A 5780-nucleotide genomic window follows, 5' to 3' on the forward strand; every position below is an offset into this window, starting at 1 on the left:
AAAAAAAAAAAAAAAAAAAAAAAAAAAATTCACAGACTTACCCTGGGCCCTCTTGGAAGGAACAAAGCCCAGCACACTCTGTGTACCAGCAGCTTCTGTTAGCAACAGAGGCTGGGCATACAGCCCCTGTGTCTAGGAGGTAGCAGATTATAGAACACAGGCCCAGCTCACCTTGCTTTACAAGACGAATGCCCCGATAAATGTGTTACTCATCAGAAAATACATCAAGCTTTTTTTCCTGCACCTTACAGTTCTGGAGGTCGTGATGGTAATGAATCCATAAAATGCACATGGACTTTAATATCTCTCTGCAACCAGACACTGCCCAGTATGATGTGATAGTCTGTGGCCACTTCTAGCCTCTTCTTGATGTCTGCAAGTACAGTATTTCCTTTTCTAAAATCGGCCAGCCTATTTTTCTTCCAGACCAAGTCAGGGGTGAATCTGTGACCCGATCTCCTGCCTTTAGTACCATGATGGGCAAATTTCACTGAACCCAACTCCTTTCTGAACTTTGAAATGGTCCAACGCTCCTCAGCGTATCCATCTGCAAAAAGCCTCCCTGACTTGGTGGTTGATGGTGAAAATGTACCAGGTGAAGCTGCTCTCCCCTTAGTAACCTAATCCGTTTTTGAGAAATTGACCTATGTACACTCAGTGTTGTTGTAAAGATGCTGTCTCTCTGTCCTGCTTGGAAACGCACAGTCCTCATCTTCTAAGGTACAGAAATGAAGATGATGGGACACACGTCCATGGTTAGTATTGAGTTCTTGAACCTATCAGCCCATCTGTGGCACCAAAGAAATCCCCAACTCAAACACAAATAAGGAAGCTGTGGGCTATGGGGCTGTTGTGTGGCAAACTGGGTGTCAGTCACTGTTAATGGACCGTGGCCAATGGGAACCTTTCTGCCTCTTTTATCTTTACCCTGGAGGTTTTTTTTCCCTAATGAAAATGTGCTGGGGGGAGGGGAGTGGTAGTGTAAAGAGTTGGATGATAATTTCCTTTCTTTGCCTCCTGTTTGCTTCACCTGGAAAGTTCTCCTTTAATAACAAGAATGGTGGGCATGAGTGAGCGGCTACCTTGATGTCTGAGACAAACCCTCTCTGAGAATGCCAGACTTCCACCAGGGGAAATTGCAAATGGATTCCCTCCCCCAGCACCCCCACCAAGCAAGCCACCACCACTTAGCTGCACTCTTTCTCTTCTAAACCCAAACCCTTGAAAGCTGCAGATTTTCAAAGAAGTAGGGTGTGTCGCTGCAGCTGCTGCATCAAACAAAAGCAAACAGATTAAATTAATTTAGCCTTCAAAATCAGTCCCATTCTCTAATTCATAAAATACTTCAAACACGGCAAGAAATGTCATCTCCCAGATGATTGGGACTAATTCACTTTATCTCTTTTTCCTCTTGCATCTGAATGCAAACTATGTAAGACATACCTCACCAGTCAAAATAAACCGCTTGTTCCAAATGCTTCCGCCAGTTTTTAATAAGAATCTTCTCTGCTCTGTACACAAAACAAACTCAGTTTCTAACGCACTTCAAGAGAGCTACGTGCAAAAAAAAAAAAAAAAAAGAGGAACAATGTACTCATTACAGTATGTTAAGTTGCCAGCACTAGGCAATTAAAAGGTACTGGTCTGTAGGAACGCTGCAAAACAGAACAGTTAGCTTCTTTGTCTTCTCATTAACAAGATTGTTATTTTACCTCTCCAGGTAGGAAGCTTAAGAAACAAAACATTCTTGGCTTCTAAGGCACTCCAGGAAAATAAGGAGTTGTTGACAGCTAGGACTTGTGGAAAGAACCGTTTATACCATAAATAAATTTGCACATCCTTGTGGTTGTAATAAATATAATTCCACATCCATTCTATTGGACTAGATGCAGAAACCATTTAAAGAAACATCAAAGTCCTCCCAGAGCAAACGGCTCTTGTCCTGCTGACGCCGTCACCGCTGATGCTGCTGAGTAATGCCTCCCCTTGGGACCCAGAAATTTGGAATTTTTCCTGCAACATGCTATGTTGTTGATGCCACAGACTTAGCGCTGGGAGGAACCGCGGAGACTCTGTTACTTGCTCTCTGCCTGGACTCTTTAATGCTTGGCTGTCGTTTAAAAAATGATGACCCAAATCTTTGCCATTTGCCAAGTGTGAGTACTTTGTGGTAGAGAGGAATGCGGTTCTCTTTGATTCTGGAATTCCTCCTGGTTTCCCTGCGTGGGTGGAAAAAGAGCCAAGAATGTAAGTGAGTCGAATTCTCTTATGTTCTAAAGAAACAAAATGAAACAATCTATCCTTATACAGATTTTTACATTTGATGCTGATGAGCTTTGCTTTCACAAGATAGACACCTTCATCGTTTTTCTTATGCTTTCACTAGAAAATGTAAAACCTTGATTTCCTTTTAAGGGAAGTAGAGGGAAAAAGTCCCTTTTAAAAGAATAGGTACAAGGGATGTTTTTCTTAATTATAAAGACAGTATTTACGGTAAGATAAAAGTATAATTGCAGTTGCTTAAGGCTTGAACAGTTTTCAGGAAAAAAAGTCCCAAGTGTTACTTTCTCAGTAAATTTCAGTAAATTTCTCAGGACTCTAATATTTATTTTAACCCCAGCCATAAATTTTCTTCCCAAGTAGTCTTTTGCATTGACAGTAGGTAGTGTGAGAGACTAATAAGATCATCATGCAATTCCAGTGATATGCTGGTTTGCCTATCATTTAATGATTATCAATTAATCATTTAACACCCTTTAATGGCCAATTTGATTTTCAGGGTTTTGTTAGATAAGACCATACAGTGCTTTGTTAATTAAAACGTGATCTTGGGAAGCGTGTAACTTTTATGCAAAATAAGCTTTTACACAAAACAAAGCCTTAAATTAGTAGTTTTTGATGAAAGACTTCCTAGAAATATCCTCTTTGGAGAGAAAAAGAAACCACTTTCAGCTACAGAGACCCAAACTCCAAATACCTTGAAAATCAGATGTTTTGCTCCTTATTGAGACACATTTAAGAGCATTACAAAGTTATAGCTGGACTGAGTTTATACTTTTTTGGGAGAGAAACCAAGTCTGGGCATTAAACTTCTAACAGCAATTATCATCTGCATATGGGTTTAATTGTAAAACAATTAAGGTTTTTCCTTTTCCCTTTTTTTTTTTTTTTTTTTTTTTTTTTGACAGAGTCTCCCACTGTTGCCCCAGCTGGAGTGCAGTGGCGTTCGCAACCTCTACCTCCCGGGTTCAAGCGATTCTCCTGCCTCAACCTTTCGAGTAGCTGGGATTACAGGCGCCCACCACCACGCCCGGCTTATTTTATTTTATTTTATTTTATTTTATTTTATTATTATTACTTTTTGAGACAGAGTCTCACTCTATTGCCCAGGCTGGAGTGCAGTGGCGCGATCTTGGCTCACTGCAAGCTCCGCCTCCCGGGTTCAAGTGATTCTCCTGCCTCAGCCTCCCGAGTAGCCAGGACTATAGGCAACCGCCACCATGCCCGGCTAATTTTTTGCATTTTTAGTAGAGACGGGGTTTCACCGTGTTAGCCAGGATGGTTTCGATATCCTGACCTGGTGATCTACCCGCCCCGGCCTTCCAAAGTGCTAGGATTACAGGCGTGAGCCACTGTGCCCGGCTTTTTGTATTTTAGTAGAGACAGGGTTTCACTATGTTGGCCAGGCTGGTCTCAAACTTCTGACCTCTTGATCTGCCCGCCTCGGCCTCCCAAAGTGTTGGGATTACAGGCGTGAGCCACTGCGCCTGGCCAGGTTTTTATTTTTCATAATTGCCATCATCATGACCCAATTTTGGTGTCAAGCCCAGTGCTGAGTAGGAAGGATAATACCCGACTTCTAGCTCTTGTAGCCTTCTTCTTCTTCTTTTTTGTTTTTTTTAGACGGAGTCTTGCTCTGTCACCCAGGCTGGAGTGCAGTGGTGCCATATGGGCTCACTGCAACTCCTGCCTCCTGGGTTCAAGCAATTTTCCTGCCTTAGCCTCCTAAGTAGCTGGGATTATAGCCATGCACCACCATGCCTGGCTAATTTTTGTATTTTTGGTAGAGACAGGGTTTCACCATGTTGGCCAGGCTGGTCTCGAACTCCTGACCTCAAGTGATCCACCTGCCCTGGCCTCCAAAAGTGATGGGATTATAGGTTTGAGCCACTGCGCCTGGCCTCTCTTAGCCTTCTTAGACCCCTTTACCTTCCCCCCACCCCATTGCACTCCTTTCTTCTCTTTGCCCAGTATTTCTTCTTTTAGGTTCCAGTGGGATCTACTGAAAACTGACTATTTAGAGGAATTGCAAAGAAAGCTCTTAAAGACAGAAATAACTTCACTGAGGTCTAGGAGAGAGGAATCTGTAAGACCCATTACTGGCATCTGGTGTGGGTGTAGGGGTGAAGAGAATTTTCCCTTCCCCTTTGAAGGTTCTAGTCTGCTGAAATGAACTGACAATAGATAAATTTAAAGGAGAAAAGGCATGCAAATTTACTAACATGCATAAGCATGGGAGCCATGCTAACTATGAGACTCAAGGAAGGATCAGATGGTTGAGGCCTAAATATAGTCTTCATAGGGAGAGGGAAGTGGGGGGTGTAGGCACTTTTGAGGAGTGGAAAATAATTTTCAAGGGAATTGGATAAGCCCAAATAATAGACAATGGCCTGGGACAAAGTTCTGAACTCTGGGGGAGGTGGTGGTAAGGTGAGGGGCAGAACTGCACTGTGAACAAAGGTTGTCTTATTATGCAGATAAAATCTCCTAATAATCTTTTGGAGTTACCCTCAGAACAGAAGAAAAGTTTGTCTGAACATTGTGATGATTTTAGTCTTTCTCTCCTCTTGTGGTTTTTCTTGGTGATTTGATAAGATTCCTAGGAAGGGGGTATTAAGACAATTGTATTTTTTTTTTGAAGAAGTTTTCCTCAATGAGATAAGGAATCTTCCAGAGTGAACCTCTGCATGTGCTTGGCTTTAGGGGCAGGGGTTGGAGAAAGAAACAAGAGAAGGTTAGAAAAATTATTGATTCTGAGGTAGCTTCTAAGGTTTTCCAATTTCCTTTAATTTAAAAATGCTCAGCATACCGGAGCACCATATTTTGCAGTGCTCTGAGCCCCAACATTGGGATGGACGATGGTTCTCTTTACTCTGACTACAACTCCATGCAGTGGATAGACTGTCTATGCTGACAGCAGGGAGAGTGGTTCTATTTCCGACAGACATTTTAGTGTGGGTGTGTTTGGGTGTTGCTGAGGACCACACAGCATCACATGGCCCTCTTGGCCTTGCTTCCATATTAGATTCTTTACAACCTGCTTTCTTCTAAAATGGATTTATAAAACACCCATAACAGGGTAAAGATCAAGAGAAAAAGTTAGAAAAAGGTAAGTCTAGAGAAAGGGTTGATGAATGTTTTCTGTAAGGGCCAGAGAGGAAAGAGTCTCAGCTTTTCAGGCCTTGTAGTTTCTGTTGCAACTATCTAAAAAGCAGCCACAGACAATAGGCAAGTGAATAAGCATCTTCAATGGAACAATAAGCAGGCACCAGGCTGGGTTTGCCCTTTGACTGTAGTTTTCTGACCCACCGTCTAGCCTCAGAATATTAAAATTAAACTAAGGAAAATATATTTTCAGTGAACTGCATAATTGAAGGGTCTGTATCATCATTCAAAGGAGCCCAAATTTAGTTAAGAGTTTCCTAAAGCTCAAAGCAAAGAGTAAGATGAGGCTTACTTCCATGAGATTAACACACACTGGGTGCTCTGGAGAAGTCCTG

Source organism: Mandrillus leucophaeus, unplaced genomic scaffold (assembly GCF_000951045.1).
Source record: "Mandrillus leucophaeus isolate KB7577 unplaced genomic scaffold, Mleu.le_1.0 Scaffold545, whole genome shotgun sequence".
NCBI lineage: Eukaryota > Metazoa > Chordata > Mammalia > Primates > Cercopithecidae > Mandrillus > Mandrillus leucophaeus.